The sequence below is a fragment of the Triturus cristatus genome, chromosome 6, assembly GCF_964204655.1.
Source record: "Triturus cristatus chromosome 6, aTriCri1.1, whole genome shotgun sequence".
Taxonomy (NCBI): domain Eukaryota; kingdom Metazoa; phylum Chordata; class Amphibia; order Caudata; family Salamandridae; genus Triturus; species Triturus cristatus.
This window is the reverse complement of record NC_140589.1, coordinates 445,341,525-445,363,645: the sequence shown is the minus strand read 5'-3', so window position 1 is coordinate 445,363,645 and position 22,121 is coordinate 445,341,525. Positions and strand designations below refer to the sequence as shown.

General features: G+C 42.6%; 1 protein-coding gene across 1 annotated transcript in view; it reads left to right on the top strand.

Moving 5' to 3' along the window:
• The window catches only part of HMGCLL1 (3-hydroxy-3-methylglutaryl-CoA lyase like 1), a 938,297-nt gene that overhangs the window by 810,976 nt on the left and 105,200 nt on the right, over positions 1-22,121 (top strand). The gene's annotated exons all lie outside the window — the stretch shown is intronic.

Genomic DNA, 22,121 nt, shown 5'->3' with positions numbered 1-22,121 from the left:
CCCAGAGACTTACCAATGCAAGCACTGACATATCCAGGCATACAGCAATGCAAACATTGACACAGCCAGCAAACATTAATGCATCCAATAACACAGCTAAGCATATACTGATGCATACACTGACACACCCAGGGACATAGCAATACAGGCACTGACACACCCAGGCATACAGCAATGCAGACATTGACACAGCCAGTCAAACATGAATGCATCCAATAACACATGCAGGCATACACTTACACATACACTGACACACCCAGGGACTTTTCAATGCACACAATAACACACACAGGCATAGAGCAAGGCAGACTCAAACAAACCCGGCCAAACAGTAATGTATCCAATAACCCACCCAGGCACGCTCTGATGCACACACTGACAACCCCAGAGACTTACTAATGCAGACATTGTCACTCCCAGGCACACAACAATGTAGATGCCAGCACACCCATCCAAACACTAATGCATCCGATAATACCCAGGCATAGATTCTTGCATACATTGACACACCCAGCATCTTACTAATGCAGATACTAACACACCCAGGCATACATCAGTACAAACACTGACACAGCCAGACAAACATTAACGCATCCAATAACACACTCATGTACACACCGAGGCACACACTGATGCATACACTAACACACCCAGGCACTCACTAATGCATACACTAACACACCTAGGCATAAACTTGTGTGCATACTGATACACCCACTCACACAAATACAGTCACTGACACATTAAAAACACAAAGTTAGCTCTTTGTTTGAGTAGATGGTGGTTCTGACTAGAATATTTTTTTCTAGATATGTTTTTTACAGTTTAAAAAAAAAGAAATCTTCACTTTGTTTAACAAAAAGTGAACAAGGTAATAAAAAGAATAAGGAGGGGGAAATACAAAGAGGCAATTAGCTTAACTCTTCAAAAAACATTATGTAGTCTTTGCATGGAAAAAAACAACCTAACATTGATGTTTCACTATATCCAAGAATGCACACACAGAAGACATTTTTACAAGCATTTGACATTTCATGCAAAGAATAACCATGTCACTCAATTCCTCACAGGAACCTGGTATTTTAAGGAGTGCAGCTAAAGATGGTTCTCCCAAGGCTGTTGTAGAAGTCAACTGCACTGTTCCACCTGCTTTTTCACGCATCATCTGGTTGTAGACCCTCTCATAAATTGTTTTTAGGTGCTTCCACGTTGAACTTGTCCCATGCGAATTCTTCTTTGTAATGCAAATAAAAGTCAAAAAACAACAAGGCAGTAGACCAGTGAGGTGCCGCCCAAAACCTTGCCTCTGGATAACTGTTTGCCACAAATTGTGCACTTGACATATTTAGCTGACACCCTCTTTTCCCCAGAAGGTATAGCAAAGTGCTTCCACACATCACTTTCTTTTCTGTGAGGTGGTGTGTCTTTTTCTTGATCCTCAAGATGTTGTGGATCCTCATCTTGGAAAGATGATGTAGCTTCAGCTGCTTCTCAATCCTCCTTCTAGAGACTTCATTGGAGAAGCAACTGTCTTTGGGTGTGGTCTTCTATGTTGAAGGGTGGGGTCCATGTATCCAATCAGAAGGCAAGGTTTGGGTATGTTCTGCGCAAATTTGCTAATCTGGCCCCATAAATTAGTGGATTAGCGAAACGGGCAATTAAAAAAAAAAGAAACATATATAAGGTGGTTTATATACTTGCAAATATGTTCACACTGATGTTATTAATGACAATGGAGGGATGTATATATGGGCAGTAATTTCTAGACTTTTGCCAAATCTGCAGATTTGTAGCCTGTCTATATTTCTGGACACATGAACCCTACAAATTAACTAAAAAAATAAACATTAGAAGCGCATAATATTTTAGAAATGGAATTTGAAAAACCTTTGAAATTCCCTGAAGAAAACAGGGACATTATAGTTAGGAAAAAGATTTTTTTTTTTTTACTTAGAAATTCACTGAAAAAAACAAACGTTACAGGGAAGTTATACTTAGGAAATAGAATACAAAAAAACCATAGAAATTCACTGGAAAAAATAAAGGTTACAGGAATGTTATAGTTAGGCACATATTTCACTTGTAGAAAACCATTGAAATTCAGCAGAATAGTTATCTGACCTAACTATTATTTACACCCCCAAAATGCACCGCTTATGGCCTCAAATATTACATCGTTCATGGCATGGTGTTATATCCTGACTTCAGTAAATCCAATGATATTTACCACCAATGGAATGTTACTTTGATGATGCTGTTTAGAATGTTATGATTCAGTCAGAGAAGACACAGTTGAGTGGGCTGAGCAACTTGATGGCTGCTCCTGGTGGGGCCTCGTTGTGATCTTGTAACTATCTTGATTAAAACTTCTCTGATCTACATCTACCTATGTGAACTTGATCACTAGACATGGTCAGTGACATCACTGACGACATCTTAAATGACATCACTGATGACATCATCCATTGATTGTTCGTATTTCATAAGTGTTTGTGAGACATAAAGATAGATACTAAGCTACTTCACAAGTTAAATTACTATTGTTTCTATATTACTAAAGAGTGATACTATTCCTAACATATGTCATCTGAGTGACTTGTGACTGTCTGTATCAGTATGTGAGTGGGTGTATGAGTGGCTGTATGGCTATGTGAGTGGGTGGGTGAGTTGCTGTATGGGTAAATAGGTGGGGGTGTATGCAGCTGTATGGGTTATTAAATGGGTGCTTGAGTAGCTGTTTGGGTGAGCGAATGCCTGTGTGAGTGGCTGTATTGGTGAGTGAATGGGTATATGAGTGAGTGGCTATATGGGTGAGTGAGTGGCTGTGTAAGTAGCTGCTTGGGTAGGAGAGTGGGTGTATGAATAGCTGAATGGGTGATTGAGTGGCTGTGTGAGTGGTTGTATGGATAAGTGAGTGGGTTTGTAAGTGGCTGTATGGGTGAGTGAGTAGCTGTTTGAGCAAGTGTTTTATTAACTGAGAGGGTGTGTGAGTTGCTGTATCCGAGAATAACTGCCTGTGTGTGCTTGTAGTGTTGTAGGGATTCTGCGTATGCTCAGAACTATGCGCAGGAAACCAGAACCTTAGAGAATTGTGGTGTACCAGAAACTCCCCTCAGAACTAAGAACCCCTTATCCGACTAGCTTAGTGTCACATTCGTTATCCGAGATTTAGCTCGGCGGTCCCAATGTATAGACAACCCAGAACAAGCGACTTAGTTATTCTCAGGAATGGTGGGAACCCGAAATACCCGTTTGCACATATATATATCAGTCCACAACAGAATAACTAAGACACAGTAAAGTTTAAAGAATTTATTCATAAACCTCGAGTCCTGTTAAACAATACTTTGGCTAACATAAGTAGACAAATGGTTAAGATCATTACCATTAACATTGTTACAATACCATAGAATATAAAAGGAGCGATCATATTATAATGACAGTGGAAAATAACCACCCTCCTTTCTCTAGTTACTAATAAAATATTATTAGACTATTAGAAGGTCTCATAGGCTTGCATAGGGGACCCCATACCGTATAGATCAGCTCAGATGTATCACATCACAGGATCAGCTCAGTGTTCTCTGCAACAGCTCTTCTATCGAATGCCTTAACAATATGCTGCGCTGTGTTATTAAAGCCCTCGACTTTCTGGTATTTGCAGCTGCGTGCATGTTGTGACTAAACAGTGGTACGATCACCCTGAACATAATCAGCCGGCACCGTCTAGTGTCCTAGAACAGTTCTTTACTCGATGTACAGACCAAGGGCACTAGCAACTGTTAAGGATGTATTAATAACATTCACTTGAGACAAGAGCGAGTCTGCATTTCTCAAAGTAATAACATGTAACAACAGTGTCGTGTGCAAAGGCAGCGAAAGCAACAAAATGGTTTTCCAACAGCTAACGTGATTAAGCTAACTTAGCACTGTAAATAGGGAGTGGCCTAAAACCACGTGACATCCCCCTTTGATCGAACCACAGTATAACCAGGGGCGAATATTTTACAGAACGCAGAGTTCAAGATCAATGAGACAGACTAAAAAGCTTGAAATGAGAGTTCAGAAAAATGAGAGGAAAAAAAATGTAAAAACACAATCCATCGTCCATAGAAGCCAACGATCGTTTGTGAAAAGATGGCAAAAAAAAAAAAAAAACTTATTCGACTCGCCATCAGGCAGTCAATGTAGGAAAGTATAAGCAGCATACGCAGCTGCGGCTTCCAGTAGAAAATCATTTGAGTCATCCGCAAAATTTTCGGACATCCAGTTCAGCAAAGAAAAAGAACACACGTGTTCCACAGGGAAATGAGCATCAAGCACTCCATGTGGACAAGAAGCAGGCATCTCGATGTAACTTCGTGCCAGGAAGTCAACTGCTGCTCTCTCGATATCCCATAATCCGAGGACTCCATGCGCCGCACCCAAGGCCATAAACCCGACTCCAGAACAGTCAAACTCATGAACCACTAAGGGATACATCAGTCGATCAAAATCCAGGTCAGGTGACACCAAGTTTGATAGACACATATCCAGAGCCCATTGGAACGGACATTCGAGACAGTGAAAGACAGGCTGTACACAAGTGAAAAACGGGAATCGGAAGGATAATCCATAAGCGACACTCAAGGTAGCCAGTGGCAGAGTTCCATAACATTCCCACATCCGGCTACGCAGATGGAACATGCTGGATCCGTGGTCGAGAAGCGCAAGTCGTGCAGCCATAGCGTAGTGCGCAGACCAACAGGAGTATGCCAGCAATTAATGCGAGTATCAGAGGAAACCCTCCGAAGACCCCAGAAAAAATAGAATGAAAAATAGCTGGTATTACACCAAAGATAGACTGGAAAGACGTCACAAGGCCAGAGCCTATAATTTTAAAAAAGTGCACCAGACCAGTCGTAGAAGAAGCATTGAAGATAGTGTGTATTAGTGTGCCAAAATATAGGGGAAGGTCAGTATTCAAAAGCGCTTGAACTTCCGTGCGAGTGTTCGCAACTTGAAGGAGAAATGTTTCTCGTGATGAAGTCAACGCAACCTCCTTTTGAGACAAAAGAGCCCTTATTCTGCTCATCCTATTGAACTCTGCTTTCAAGGTTGGAATCGTCGGCTAGATGGATATATCCAGCCGGCCTTGCGGGGGTGGGAAAAGCACGTTATTACAGCAAACTACTCTTCGTGAAACTGAAACAATATAGGGAATTCCTGCTAACATGCCACAGCAAGCCTCACTATTAAGAAGCAGATAACTACCATTAGCTAGCAGCGTAAATGACGGCGTTATAACTTGTACAGGAATGCCTTTCAACACGCAAGCTAAATTAGGGGCATTCATATTACACGATCCATGTAATTGGATATGTCTACACACTACTGAATGATCTGGAGCAGTCGTACACTCCTCACCCTTCAAATAAACTTCTTTGCCGTCTCTCTCACATCGATATGTAAATGGGAGAGACCAGACTTCATGCAAAAATGCAGAACCAAGTTTTTCAAATCTGCCTAAGGCATAATGTTTCATACAAGAACTAAACTTATACATAGAAATTGGTAAAGTTACCATTCCATGTACGAGCCACACTGAATAATCCGCCTCAGCAACTGAAAAAGGCAAAGGATCTAACTTTTCTATATGTAATAATGAATATGTAGCATCTTTCATGGACATGAATTGTTGCTTTGCTGACAGATTAAACGGGCGGAATAAAGACGAAACATTCATGTAATCCCATGGCACTTTCCTCGCCTTTAACGTCTGCAAAGTCCAAGCAAATTGCATAATCGATCGTAATTGATTTTGACCATGATACAATACAGACACATCGTCTTGGACAATATCTACAACAGATGAAATAATGTTGTCCAATGTATATATTCTTGAAGATAAGGTATTAATACTATTATCTATTACTGCCAATACTTTTTCCATATTGGCTTGGTCAATAGCACGGAGTCTGGAAGCAGCCTCAATCTGTGACAACTTCCAAACCTCGTTGTAAACCGCATACACCCATCTTTTGGATCTTCCTAATGCGGGACCTTTAACAAAATCATTCAAATCAACGTTGTCATGCAAACGTGTCAAGTGAAGTTTAACAGAATCTAATGTGGAATGTTGCAACCATGTCTGACATAATTTACCCACCGAGTAGGTAGTGACAGTATGTGAGGACAGAAAACGTGGGTCTACTCTATCCTGTATGTATCCGGGAATTAACCCCAAAAACCTACGTTGACAGCTATCCGAACTTTTCTGCCATATCAACCAACCTGTAGGGTCTAATGCACTAATATTGAAGGTGGAATTGGAGACAAAAGACTGCAACATAGTAAGGGACAGATCTGTGTGATTCTCCCAACCGGGATAAGCTCTCAGATCCGGGATCGAGGGGGAATTTAAGTTTTTAGATATAGCCAATCCAAAACAGGTTGTCTGAAAAACAGTAGAATTTAAAAACAACATGTGGTTTGGGATCAGGCAGGCACGATGTAAAGCTTCTGTACCTTGTACCTGCCAATATTTAGTACCCCAAACTGACTTGAGATCAATAGCCTGTTTCCAAACGTCATACCCACCAATCGCCAAATCATCCATGAAGGACTTAGAAAACAACAATTTTGTGTGGGTCAAACGCACCTTTGAAACAGGGTCTTTGTTAAGCTTAAAATAAAAAGAAGCATTATTAGTCACACTAAAATCTGAAAAATATGAAAACTTTGCGATCAATGTTTTTGAACTTCCAATTTTCGGGGCAGGCAATGTTCCCACTGTGTGAAGTTAACCAAACTACGAAATGTGTTTGCCCTATGGAGAAAATGTGTGCCATAATGTTGATAACAAAATTGCTCTGCATAGTTCTCATTATTCAAATACAAATCCTCAGCATCAAAAGCGGCATAGTATTTTAAATCAGAAAACAGTGTCTCTATAGTTTTAACATCCCAATCATCAGATCGAATGTCCTGCTTCACCACATCACCCATAGAGACACGATATACAGATGGCACATTAATCACTTCCGTGGGGCCATGAATTTGAAATTTAACTGCATCCCATGCTATTCCATCACGAACAGGCCAGGCGGTGATATTAACAAAGGTCAGGTCCCTCTTCATGATGTGCGACGATGAATGTGGGGCCAGAGTTCCATTAATTAATCTAATTGTAGAACGTTCATTCAGGTAGTGTCCATTTATCAACCTAAAAAATACCACCACAAAACCAATGGACATGAACAAAAAAATACAAATTAGCACCAGCCAGATGTAAATCCAGGGGGGAACCAAAAATTGTCTCTTGAACCAGGCAAAAAATTTAGAAAATTTGGAAGGGGCAGTGGAAGTCAATGATTCAGTTCCAAAGGAAAAATTAGACTGGACAATGTCAGTTGAATGCAAAAGGGGCAATGGGACATCAGTAGGATATGAATATTCAGCATCATCAGGTAAAGTACCATCCGCAGGTGAAACAGCAGAATCAGAAAGTACTTGCATTTCAATGGCAACCTCAGGTACTACGTCAGATGGTCGCACCACAACAGCACTGCGCATCATTGAAGGGCAAGAAACTGAAGGTGTCAGACTATGAAGTATCGGCCACCCTGTGTAGCTTGACATTGTCAACCGAAATGTACCTGTTGTCTCTGTGACCAGGAAGTGGAGGCAAAACAATTGTGCGGGTACCCTCAACTCCAAGCAGCGGCACTGGTGCACGATAAGAGGGTCCAAACTCCTTTTTCTTCTCCACCTTCTCACGGACCAGATCACCAACTCGGGGTAGCCAGCCGACTACCGGAATCTGCAATCCAGCCTCGGTCGCAGAAGATACGTGCTCTTTTGCTAGAGTGTCTCTTGTTTCTTGAAGATTCTGTAAAACAGTACAGTGGTCATCTAAGTCAAAAGGCGTGGCAGCCGCCGCCATGTCGAGACCCTCAAGGTCAGGAACAAACATTCGAACTCCGAAGAGCATCATGTACGGGGTCCTCCCACCCAGAGACCTTCTAGGGAGATTATTAAGTGCACGTTGGACGTCATACAAATGGGCTAGCCAGTTCTTGCCAGTACCTAACACCCGGGCCGTCAATGATTGCTTTAGGTCACGGTTCATTCGTTCCACAACACTATTGCCCTCAGGCCGATATGGAGACGAAAATTTGACTTGGACCCCCAAACTTTTCATGGCTTCTTTGTAAGCCTTAGAGGCAAACGCAGGGCCCTGATCAGAGTGAAGGGTGCCACATGCAAAACTCCCTATAAAGACACGCAATGCTTTGATGACAGTCCTGGCGTCAGCACTCCTTTGTGGCCACACCCAAAGAAAACGTGTGCACGAATCTACTGCAACCAAGATATACTTGTACGCAGTGTCTGAGGAAAAAGGACCGCAGTGATCTCAATAAACACACGCCAGTGGTTGATTAGATATATGCAGCTGCGTTTGTGATGGCCGCGCCACCGTAGATGGCTTTATTTGCTGGCAAATTCCACAATTGAGGACATAAGTCCGTGTATGTTTGTACAAACCGTACCACCAATAACGCTGTTGCAACAGTGACACAGTTGCGGACACTCCGGCGTGCGCTGACGCAACACCCTCATGCGCAGCCTGTACCAAAGCCGGCCTGCAGTCCGAATTGGGAATAACCCTATCCCCAACCTCATTAATCCTCACCAACGGGACGTTATCAGGACTTAAGTGATAATGGTATCTAGAAGGGAAACCTCTAGGGAAGTTTGTCCCAGTCTCTGTTGCAGCAATAGCTGCCAAGATGTCATCATCGATCTTTGTTTTGGATCTTGTAACTGCTGCTACTAAGTATGTTGCCACTGCTGTTTTAGCCGCCTCGTCAGCCAAACTGTTACCGACAGCATGGACACCAACTCGTGGGTGACCAAGAGTGTGAATAACACTCACAAGGGGTAGACTGCCTTTTAGTTCAGCCACCCTAGCCCAAAGCGTTTTATGCTTCACTGTGCTACCTTTTGAATCACGAAAACCATTCGTGATCCAAAACATCAGATTGTCGTTGTAAGATTGAACACAATAGTAAGAATCACTCACTATAAGAGTAGTGACTTTATAATCAGCAAACTCCAGTGCAAGCACCAGAGCTCTAAGCTCCGCCAATTGTGCGGTACAATCACCCAAGGTCTGCGTATGCACCGCATCCTGAACGAATTCTCCATTCACGAAAGTACCAACCACAATTGCGCAAGCCGCTGAATAAGCGTGCCTCGATCCAGTTGCGGGTTGCGCAGACCCGTCAGTGTAAATGACACAATGGAAGTCCTCCAACGGGCGCAATGTAAGCGGAGCCGGATGAACTAATTCATACTCCAAACTCTCCTGAGTCTGAAGTCCTGCGTCAAAAATGTATTCGACATCAGGTGAGGCTAAGGAGGTTGCCCATTGTATCCACCGTGGATGCAAAGCTTTAGAATTCGGCACACTTGCTTTAGTGACTGCCTCAAGGGCAGGGAATGGTGTTACCACCATCATGCGTTTCCCCTGTGATAGCGCTCGTTCTTTCAGGATTGCCATCTGAACAGCTGTCAAAACCTTTTCGACAGTGGAGAAACGAGTTTCAGCCGAAGTATATAAATGAGATTTGTAAGCAATGGGGACTGTGTCGCCTTCATTGTAAGTTAAGTACGTGAACCCCTCAGCACCCGGCACAATTCTAATTACCAGGTTTTTGTGGTTATCACGAGTTTGTAAATATATCGCAGTAAGAAGGTCAGACTGCAAAGAGTGTAATGCAGCCGAATGTTCTGGCAGCCAGCAAGATTTGGTAAAAGTAGGTTGTACCAAGGCATATAATGGCTTGATACGCTGGGCATATTCAGGAATGTAGGTACGACCGAAATTCAGAAAGCCCAGCAATGATTGAAGTTGTTTCAGTGTCGTAGGGATACGAAGGCGTGCGCATTTCTCAAGGAACTGCGGAGCCAAGCCTCGGCCCTCATTGTTGAGTTCGTACCCCAAGAATAAAACAGTGTACTCGGCAATGTGGGACTTCTTAAAGTTAAACTTGTAACCAAAGTCCGCAAACATACAAATTATGTTGTCCACGCGAGCAAGGTGAGGAAGCAACTCGTCGTCAGTTAAGTAGATGTCATCAACGTACGAGTATGCCTCCGGGTCTACCATCTCTAAGAGAGAGACCACACGGGCAGCAAAGACCCCAGGACTATTTTTATAGCCCATTGGAAGCCTTTTGAACACTTTTTGTTTACCACCCGAAGTAAAAGCGGTCCACTCATAACTATGAGGGGATATGTTATGGCAATAAAAACCATTGGACAAGTCAAGTGTGGTTTTGAACCTTTTTCTCACAAGACTATCAACGAGAGCTGAACTATGGGTATTTTGCACCGCACAATTCCGGCAGTGCGAGTTTAAGTGCCAGTAATCCAAAACTAGGCGGTACGATCCGTCAGGCTTCGTTACAGTGAATAAAGGATTATTCATGGATGACACACATGTTTCAATTACACCCTGATATTCCAATTGTTCAAGGATAGCCGCGACATGAGACCTAGCTTCACGTCGCATAGGGTATTGGGGTTGTGGCTGGGGGTCGGACCGCAATGGAAAATCGTGGAGGGTAGAACTTTTATCCCACCCCACCTGATTACGATACAACGCAGGTGCAAGCACCCGCGCCCACTCCTCGGCTAACTTCTCAGACTCCTCCTTGGGCACTACGTGTCCAAAAGAAGGAAGAATGACTTCTTCCCCCCTTGGAGCGTTTAGAACGAAAGCCGGGGGCCAATCTTTCTCCGCCAATAGTATGTCATAGGTGGTCGTTAGATTATCCCAAAATACCGCGTTAATTTTACGTTGTATGTCACCCTCAATATTGAGGACTATGTCAAATAATCTCTCAGGGGGGGCTACGCGAGTATCAGCAGTTTCTACTGTTACATAGATTTTAGTTGCTGTCGCCTCCAGAAATGGACGCAGTGCTCCCCGCACTACTGTAACTTCCGCCGCTCTGTCTAGCAGCGTCAAAGCCCATTTCATGTTCAGAAGCTGTGTCCGCACCATCTGAGGCATACTTCGCTGAGATAGCAGCAACTTTCTTTTTCTGAAACGGAGGACGCGGATGTGCAGAAGCCTCCTGTTTGCCTTTTATGTCCGCTTGTCTGGGTTGCTCACGTCCTTGAGCACTCCGACCTCTCCCACGGTCTCCGCCACCAAAGTGTGAAGCCGCTGATTCCTGTGAAGAACGAGGAGAGCGCTGGTCAGGAACCTGAAACCTATCAGGTGACTTAATACGAGAACGATCACGCAAATCATAAGTTCGTCAACATATGCCTGAACCGGGGAAGCTGGACGGGTCTCCTGTTTCTGTTGCTGTTTATCTTGTTTTTTGGCTCTCCAATTTTGGTTTGGAAAGTTAGGTTTATCGTCTTTTGTAGACGAACTCACTTTAGTGTGCTGTACTACATCAGGAATTTTGATGACGGGTTTCACGCCCAGGGCACTACGTCCAACCATCCTATAGGCTTTTGCAATAACTTTTGCAAACTCCCTCGGCTTATCATCATCCGCAATAAGTGCCATCATGTTTCCCACTTGAAACTGCATGGCATCTCCTTTGAGATTTCCCATAATCATGGAACATACTACATCGAAACTGTCGATAAGCCGCATTCCCAATTCAATAGCTGCTTCCGCACCATGGTCGTCCTGGACTTTCTTGATAACGGAAGGTAGTACCGACATAGACGTAGTACCGAAGCACTTCGAATAGGTCGCGGCAAAGACCTTGCCCCAATTGTCACAATCGACAATGTCTGGGACTAGTTCTTTTGGCAAAGTAATAGTGAGAATCCTGTGTTTATCCACCGGACTAGTGTTAGGAAACACGGCTTCTAGTTGATCGAATTTCTCTGCAAGCCAATAAGGATACTCATCCTTATTTTGGGGGCGCTTGCCAACAACCGCGTTTACCATTACAGGACTGATCACAACCGCATGATGATGATCAGCCCCGTGTCCTGCAACTGCAGGTGCCCCCACCTGTACAGTGCGCGACACATACTGCACTAACGCCCTATGGACCGTAATCAGGGTAGTGTGTAGTATACGTAAGCTATCCACTCCTACCGTCAGGTAGCGTGGATGAGGTGTATGTCCGGCCAGCACCGGCCAAGTAGCTCCTTCAATAGACAAAGGACCCAGTCTCGCCGGGGCGACCGTGTGGGGGAGGGCGCGATTAAACCAAATAGTGTGTTGCCAGGTAGAAATTGGAATTTCTAATGCCATATATGGGGTATAATGTAGAGGCACCTGAGTAGCAGTGTATTTGTGGAACGTTTTATCAACGTCTTCCACAGCCTCAAAGGTAACCCAAGAGTAAAACAACTCATAAGGGTAAGTAGCACTTGCACTTACGACAAATACCACTGCCATCCCGTCATCAGGCACCCCATACGTCCTTAAATGAGCACGCAGAGACACCCTACTGTGAGCGGGAATATCTACCGCCATAAGGACATAAAATAAAAGATACAACGAGATCTTTAGTAGCACTTGGGCTTATATTAGTATAACCTTTTTTATTATCAAGCTTGAAAGAACCTATAGCCTAAAACCTAGGTAGGTTAAGCCGTCACTCCCGTTATCCGGAAACCAGAGTGAGGGCGTTGTGGACTAATAAAAAGCACTACTAAGGCATCTCAGATATTAAGACCAAACGTTAGGTGTGCCATGTTGTAGGGATTCTGCGTATGCTCAGAACTATGCGCAGGAAACCAGAACCTTAGAGAATTGTGGTGTACCAGAAACTCCCCTCAGAACTAAGAACCCCTTATCCGACTAGCTTAGTGTCACATTCGTTATCCGAGATTTAGCTCGGCGGTCCCAATGTATAGACAACCCAGAACAAGCGACTTAGTTATTCTCAGGAATGGTGGGAACCCGAAATACCCGTTTGCACATATATATATCAGTCCACAACAGAATAACTAAGACACAGTAAAGTTTAAAGAATTTATTCATAAACCTCGAGTCCTGTTAAACAATACTTTGGCTAACATAAGTAGACAAATGGTTAAGATCATTACCATTAACATTGTTACAATACCATAGAATATAAAAGGAGCGATCATATTATAATGACAGTGGAAAATAACCACCCTCCTTTCTCTAGTTACTAATAAAATATTATTAGACTATTAGAAGGTCTCATAGGCTTGCATAGGGGACCCCATACCGTATAGATCAGCTCAGATGTATCACATCACAGGATCAGCTCAGTGTTCTCTGCAACAGCTCTTCTATCGAATGCCTTAACAATATGCTGCGCTGTGTTATTAAAGCCCTCGACTTTCTGGTATTTGCAGCTGCGTGCATGTTGTGACTAAACAGTGGTACGATCACCCTGAACATAATCAGCCGGCACCGTCTAGTGTCCTAGAACAGTTCTTTACTCGATGTACAGACCAAGGGCACTAGCAACTGTTAAGGATGTATTAATAACATTCACTTGAGACAAGAGCGAGTCTGCATTTCTCAAAGTAATAACATGTAACAACAGTGTCGTGTGCAAAGGCAGCGAAAGCAACAAAATGGTTTTCCAACAGCTAACGTGATTAAGCTAACTTAGCACTGTAAATAAGGAGTGGCCTAAAACCACGTGACAGTAGGGATGAGTGAATGGGTATGTAAGTGGTTGGGATAGTGTGTGAGTGGGTGTGTGAGTGGTTGTATGTATGTCAATAGGTGTGTTGAGATGCTATATGGGTGAGTGCCCTGTTGTTTGAGTGATTGTATGATTGATTAAGTGGGTATGTGAGTAGCTGTATGGGTGATTATATGGCTGTGTAAGTTGTGTGGGTGAGTAAGTGGTTGTATGAGTAGCTGTATGAGTGAGTGAGTGGTTGTGTGAGTGGCTGTATGGGTGAGTCAGTGGGTATGTGAGTGATTGTATAGATGAATGAGTGGGTATGTGAAAAGTTGTATGGATATGTGAATAGGTATGTGGATGGTTCTGTGGGTATGTGAGTGAGTATATGAGATACTGTATGGGGGTGTGAGTGGGTGTGTGATTGGTTATGTGGATGATGTCATAAGTGATGTTCTTTTAGATGTCATGAGTGATGTCATTGACCATGTCATGAGTGATGTAATATGTGAGATCAGAAGCAGTGCATTACGGGGACATAAATTATAGTTAGCTCATGTAATTATATCTGCTAAATTTCTATGGTTTTCTATGAGTGAAATTTTAGCCTAACTAAAATGTGAATTTCTAAGGTTTTTCAAAATTCTATTTCCCAACTATAATGTCTCTGTAACCGTTGTTTTTCCAGTGAATTTCTATGTTTATTTTTGTTTAGTGAATTTGAAAGATGTTTTATTTTATTTCCTAACTGTAACCTTTATCCTTTGAGGGTACGTATGTGAGTCTGTGAGTGAGTGCATGAGAATGTGAATGAGTCTGAGGGTGGGTGCGTGATTTTCTGAGTAGGTCTAAGAGTGGGTGCATAAGTCTCTGAGTGAGTCTGTGAGTGTGTGTGTGTGTAGGTGAGAGTCTCTGAGTGCATCTGTGAGTTAGTGCATGACTCTGAGTAGGATTGCGAATGGGTGTGAGACAGTATGAATGGTTCTGTAAGTGGGTGCATGAGTGTCTGCGTTGGTCTGTGAGTGAGTGTATTTGTCTGAGTCAGTCTGTGACTGGGTACATGTGTGTCTGAATGGCTGTGAGAGAATCTGAGTGGGTCTGTGAATGGGTAAACGAGTGTCTTAGTGGGTTTGTGAGTGGGTGTGAGAGTGTCTCAGTGGGTCTGAGTATGTATGAGAGTGTTCAAGTAGGTCTGTGAGTGGGTGTGCAAGTGGGTGTATGAGTGTGTGTGTGAGTTTTAGTGTGGGTCTGTGAGTGGGTATATCAGTGTCTGAGTGGGTCTGTCAGTGGGTGTGGGAGTGCCTGAGTGTGTGAGTGGGTGTCTAAGTATCTGTGTGGGTAGGTCAATAACTGTGAGAGGGAATGGGCGACAATAGACTCACACCTGCCCCTTTATCCAACAAGAGTCCACAGTTTTGCTCAAAATATCTATTCAAGTGGAGTACTTTCATCTGGTTAATTAGTAACTGCTACCTCGTTGGGAAATGTCCACTTGTATTCTACTCTACATCTGTGTATTGAACCACAAGGAAATGTCTCCAGTGACCTTGTGTGCGTTTCGACAATGTGATTGTTGCTTCTGCGTCTTTATCCAGAAATCAGTGACAACATTAACCATCCATTAGAGAGGAAAACGAGACTACAAAGGGGTAAATTTTCACCATCAAAAGTACTTCCTTTTAGCTATATGAAGTGAGTACCTCTTTCTTTTGTGGAGATATCTTCACATTTCTCTGCATGAAGAGCACATTACCAAAATCAGTGGGAAATGCACTGGGGGGCCTTTTGGTAAGCAGGAAGAACTTTGTATACTATGAAGGTCTATCCAAATAGTAGAGTGGGAGTGGGACTAAGTGCCCCACTCCATGGGCTAATTTCAGCCCTGGGGACCCCATCCCTGGGGCATGGCTACAATACAGTGAGGGAAGGGGACCCCCCTCCCCAGGCCCATTTCAGCTCCAAGGATCCAATTTTCATGGGGCCGTGCCTTGAAATCCTGGGTGCACTGGAGCCCACCCAGGATACCTAGTTAGCAGCGTTGAGGACTGCGGGGGGAGCCTGAATGCCCCCATAGTCCCTGCCTGGAGCTGCATTGCTCTCACACACAGGGTGATGCTAAACATGCAGCTCCCTGTGTGTGTGAGCAATCATTTCATCTGTTTCCCTGCCTGCTTGACAGTGAGCAGAGACACAGATGAATACTCTGCTCCGAGCAAGCAGGAACGTTTTGAAAGCAACTGCTTTTCTGGGAGCAGAGTTATTATTGGCTCTGACTTGGCGGGAGGTGTCAAATCTCCCACCAAGTCAAAGCAAACAGCTATGTCATGGGGTGAGCACCCCTGGACATGAGGAGCTGGCCATGGGGGGTGGCAGTCTCCAGGGCCATTATTGGCTCCAGGAGAGGGGCCATGCAGCCCCAATCCTTCTCAGTGCACAGGCCGGCCCCAGGGAGGTGGTGGTTCCCAGGGCTGTATATGGCCCGAGAGGGGGCTGTAAGGACCCCCTCCCAATAGTATTTATTTTATAGGCCTTGGGGCATGGGGTCCCCAGAGTCTGGGGGGCCCACGCAGCTCCCCACATATGCATGTTTATTGTTCCCAGTGAGGTGGTGGTTCCCCAGGGCTTCTTGAAAGCTCAGGAGGAGTTTCACACAGCCCCTCCATTATTAAACAAAAACCATGGGGAGGTCTTTTAAGCCCAAGAGAGAAGTCTGTGTGGCCCCCTCCATTTTTATAAATAACGCCCCTGGCAGATGGTGATCACCGGGGCTCCATGAGCCTTAGGAGGGGGGCCCTGTGTGCCCCTCCTTTTTTTTAAACGTGCCTCAGGGACCTGGCCCATCCGGAGGCTCTTTTAAAAACAAACTTCTTTTTTTTTTACATTTTCAGCAGAATAACAAATCTTTTGCGATTTTTGCGCTTTGCCCTGGCAGGGTCCCTCTGGGACCCCAGAACCAGAGCTAAGGGGTTAGTGCATTCCTACGTTTCCCCCTTTTCTTTTTTTAATATTTTTTCAGGGACTCGGCTGAAGCTGAGTCTCAAGATGGCTGTCAACACTTCCTAGTTGAAGTGTTGGGAGCCAATCAGATTTCATCACCGACTGGAGTGGGAATAGTAAATAGTATCCATCCGCTATCCAACACTTTCCCTACTGTTGCACTCACTGGAGTGGGAATAGTAAACTTTAACCCTTCGCTATCCAACACTTTCACTACTGTTGCACTCACTGGAGTGGGAATAGTAATTTTTACCCCTCGCTATCCAACACTTTCCCTATTGTTGCACTCATTGGAGTGGGAATAGTCATTTTTACCCCTCCGCTATCCAGCACTTTCCTTACTGTTGCACTGACTGAAGTGGGAAATTTAAGTTTAAAGATTTCTAAATAGATTTTATATTATTGGTATATGTTATCTACTGGCAGTCGCCAGTAGATAGTTATAGATAGGACCTATTTTCCATAGGAAATCCGCAACATTCTATTCCCAATAAGTCTGGCGCCGGTTGATGAGTCCTCGCGAAATTTTCCAAACTTTTGGCCAGCTCCACTCCGCTCCTACCCTGAAAGTTTCGTGGTGATTCGTAAAGCGGGGGCCGGGAAAAAAGGGGGGTCCCAAAACGGGTTTTAACCATGCAATTTCCCATAGGATCTGTTGTCGCAGCTACAGCCCGAACCGCTGAATGGAATGACACCAAATTTGGCAAAGAGGTAGTCCTCAGTTCAGACTCGTGCCTTTTGCATAAATGGTGTGAATCTGTTCATTAGTTTCAGAGAAAATTAGGGTAAAAAAGTTAGTGATATCTATGGCCGGGGAGGATCCGCGGACCCTACCCGCACCGTAAACGCACCCTCCCCGAATCGAGCACGCACCCTCCCGATCGCTTGCTGAATGCTAATTGGCTGTCGAGTGTCTGTCTACATTCGAAACCAGGAACTGTTGGCGGCCATTTTCTGCCTCGGTTGAAGCGAGTCTGAAGAGGCAAGGGGAATAAGTGTGTAAAACATATAAAGGGGAAAGAGTGGAAATACTCTGACCCTCTGGAGGTGCTTAGGGGGTCCCAGAAGACCCCCCTGGGCCCCCCTTTTTTTTTTTAAACGGCGAATGCGCGCAGGGTGCGCGCATCCTATCGCGTTGGTGCACGGATCCTCTCACGTTGGGTGCGTGGATCCAAGGGAAAAAAAAATGAAAAAAGACAAGAAATCATTGCTTGTATGACAACTTTCTACACTGAAAGGTAGGGTGTATATTTCTGTTTTTTAAACTCATGATTCTTATTGGTTAACAAAAACTGATTGTAAGGAACATTATATATGATAAGCTGATATGTTGAAAAGTCAAGCACACTTTCTGTCTTGTTTAGCAACATTGTGTTCTGAACTGTGTGCTCAGTGCAGTGTTCCATGACCTGTTTCTATGGTAACAGGCAGAAGGCAGATTGGGGGAAGGGTTGAAATGTATTTCATTTGGAAAGGGTTGAAATGTTTAACCAATAGAAATGTGTGTTTGCTTTTGAATTTATGTGTGAAGGATTGTGATTTGATGTTTACATGCATATGTGTGGAAAATGAAAGGGAAACTTTGCCATTCTTTGTTTTTGCTGAGAGGTGCACAGTGCAGAGATTCTGTATAAGAAAATTTGGTGTGTGACTGATATCTGGTGTGTGACTGATATACTTCTTAATCAACAAAACAACTTGAAAGGTGAGTTATTTAATTGAGAGGGGATGTATGTAGACTATTTTGATTTTAATCAGACTAATGTATTTCTCCTGCTAAAGTGTAGAGAGTACTTTTTTTCTCTACAATCTTATTGACAGTGTGTGTGCATGTAGAAACCATTCTGTGATAAGCATTTGTGTTTTTCATGTGTTTGCAGACAGATAACTGTGCTGTTTTTATATTTTGGTAGAATTAGAAACCAGTTATTGTTTATGAATTTCTGAAATGAGTTTTGTTTCTATACTAAAATGTATTACTCTAGATGAAGAAATGTGTTTTGGTATAGTGCAAGGGATAGTGTTGTTTGTCTAGAATCACACAGTGAGTATGTGTGCATTTGGGAACCACTGTGAGAGAAGCATTTGGTAACATCGTGTATTTGCTGTCAGATAACTGTTTTAAAACCTGAAATGTTGTCAAATTTTAATAGCATTAGAAGCCAGTCTTTGCTTATGCATTGATAAAATAAGTCATGATTTGACACTAATGTGCTGTACTTTAATATGTATTTTGTGTGTAGTCTCCTTACCCCTTGCGCAGTGGTGAATTAGTTTTTGTAAGCTGCTAGGGATAGTGTTGCTTGTCTAGAATCACACTGTGAGTCTGTGTGCATTTGGGAACCACTGTGAGAGAAGTATTTGGTAACATCGTGTATTTGCTGACAGATAACTGTTTTAAAACCTGTCTTGTTGTTAAGTTTTAGTAGCATTAGAAGACAGTTTTTGCTTATGCTTTGATTAAATGAGTCAGGCTTTGATGCACAAGTGCAGTCCTGAAATATGTAGATTGTGTGCAGTTCCCTTATCACTTCCACTGTAGTGAATGAGTTTTGGTAAACTCCTAGGGATAGTGGTGCTTGTCTAGAATCACACTGTGAGTCTGTGTGCATTTGGGAACTACTGTGAGAGAAGCATTTGGTAACATCGTGTATTTTCTGACAGATAACTTTTTTAAAACCTGTCATGTTGTCAAGTTTTAGTAGCATTAGAAGCCAGTCTTTGCTGATGCGTTGATTAAATGAGTTAGGCTTTGACACAAAAGTGCAGTCCTGAAATATGTAGATTGTGTGCAGTTCCCTTACCACTTCCACTGTAGTGAATGAGTTTTGGTAAACTCCTAGGGATAGTGGTGCTTGTCTAGAATCACACTGTGAGTCTGTGTGCATTTGGGAACCGCTGTGAGAGAAGCATTTGGTAACATCGTGTATTTTTTGGCAGATAACTCTTTTAAAACCTGTCATGTTGTCAAGTTTTAGTAGCATTAGAAGCCAGTCTTTGGTTATGCGTTGATTAAATGAGTCATGCTTTGACACTAATGTGCTGTACTTAAATATGTAGATTGTGTGCAGTACCCTTACCTCTTCTAGACTGGTGAATGAGTTTTGGTAAACTCCTAGGATAGTGTTGCTTGTCTAAAATCACACTGTGAGTCTGTGTGCATTTGGGTAAGGATTGTGATAGAAGCATTTGGTAACATCGTGTATTTGCTAACAGATAACTGTTTTAAAACCGGTCATGTTGTCAAGTTTTAGTATCTTAAGAAGCTATTCTTTGCTTATGCATTGATGAAATGAGTCAGGGTTTGACACTAATGTGCAGTACCATGTACTATTCTCTTCACTGTGCCAGAACTGAAAATTTAAAAGTTTTACCCAGGCACTGTCCTAGCAGTAGTCTGATGATTTAGTCAGTTTCCAAGTACTCATGTTGTGAACCATAAATTACCACATAGACTGCTTCAAATGTCTATGCAGTATGCATGCAGTCTTCTAACATACTATACACTTGTCTTTCACACCTTCAATTCCCTAGTCAGTATCCATACAGTCCAGCAAACATCCTGTCACTCCCTTTGCACTCCTCTAGTGACCCATTCAGTACCAAGTACTAATCCATTCACTGTGTCAAAAGCCAACCACTTATAAATTCACCCGGCACTCTCCTTGCTGTACTCTAATCATTCCGTCAGTACCCAAGTACTCATGCAGTGAGCCAGGCCTTAGCACATAGACTGCTTCAAATGCCTATTCACTATGGATGCAGTCCTCTAATCACCTACACAGTTGTCTTTCACACCTTCAATTCCCCAATCAGTATTCATACACTTCTAGCAAACACGCTGTCACTCACCCAGTGTGTCTCCTTATAGTACTGTAATCATTCAGTCAGTTAGCATGTAGTCTTTTAGTGAGGTAGGCTTTAGGGCATGAACTGCTTCAAAGTAGTATGCACTATGCATGTAGTGTTTTAACCATTGTCACACTTGTGGTTCAGGGCTATAGTTTCTTAGTCAGTTTTTATATAAAATGTGTTTGTACAGTAATGGAATAGTATAATTTTGAAAGTGATTAATATACATTTATTTGTGATTCTTTTTTACAGATACTGTTTTTCAACGTAAAAATAGAGAAATCATGACAGAAAAAAAAGTAAAAGAAAAGAAACTCAGAAAGGCGCAGAGCAGGAGTGTTCTCTTCTCGTGCAAGATTGTTCGGGTGAAGGGTCCTTAGGTGATGTCATTTGAGATGTCATCAGTGATGTCATCAGTGATGTCACTGACCATGTCATGAGTGATGTAATATGTGACGTCATCAGCAGTGCATTGCGGGGGCGCGAGTTATAGTTAGCTGAACTAACTAAAACGGGGGAATTTCTAGGGTTTTGTACGAGGGAAATGTCCAGCTAACTATAACACCCCTGAAACCTATGTTTTTTTCAGTGAATTTCTAAGGTTTTTTAAATGCCAATTCGTAACTATAACGTGCATGAAACCTATGGTTTTTTCAGTGAATTTCAAAGGTTTTTTAAATGCTAATTCCTATTTATAACTTATATCTAAAGCTATGATTTTTAATGATTTTCATTGGATTTCTAAATTTTACTATTTCAGTGTGTCAATTCCTTTAATGATGTTTTTTAAAATATTTTTTTCACCATTTTTTTACCTTAGTTTTTCAATTAATTATTTTAAAAATAAAAAATATTATTTGTTTTTAATGTATTTTTTTATGTAAATTTAAAAAAAATATATTTTTATATTTTTTAAAATATTTTTTAAACTATATTTTCAATTCTTTATTATTATTTTTTTTCTTTATTTTTTGGGGGATTCGCGCACCCTATGCGCACCTTTCTCAATTCCTGCGCGAAAGCATCCACGTACGGTATGCGTTGGGTACGAATTTTGGTGCGCGATTGCAATGCTACCGGTACGCGACTCCAAGCCTATACGCGCGCTTCCGCGATACGTCATATGACGCGTTGGGTGCGCGAATCCCACAAAATATTTTAAAATCACAAAAACATATAAATGTATTTCATGTGAATATTAATTGAAGACAAACTCTAAACTACTCATAAAGTGATATATTTTTACTTCTAATCCTATATTCCTTTAAAATTCAATTTCACGGATGCGCGCTAGGTGCGTGCTGCCTATGCGCACGGTGCACAGATCCCATGTGACCTGAAAAAAAGAGATTTGATTGGTTCATTACACTTCCTATTCTAACTATTGAAAGACCCCACCCATTTCAATCATTCTTCTTTGACCTTCTTTGGAGGAGCATCTCTCTGCAGAGAAGAACCTTTTTTGGACTAAGTTTACACTAAGCTCTAACTTTTTTAAAAAAAACAATGGCTTCAGGGAAGCAGGCATCTCCAGGATCTCCTCATTCATCTGAGGATGATTTTTTGGAAGAACCACCACGCCCACCAAGATATTCATCTGTGGTGTGGAACTTTTTCACTTTTCTTGAGGGGCAA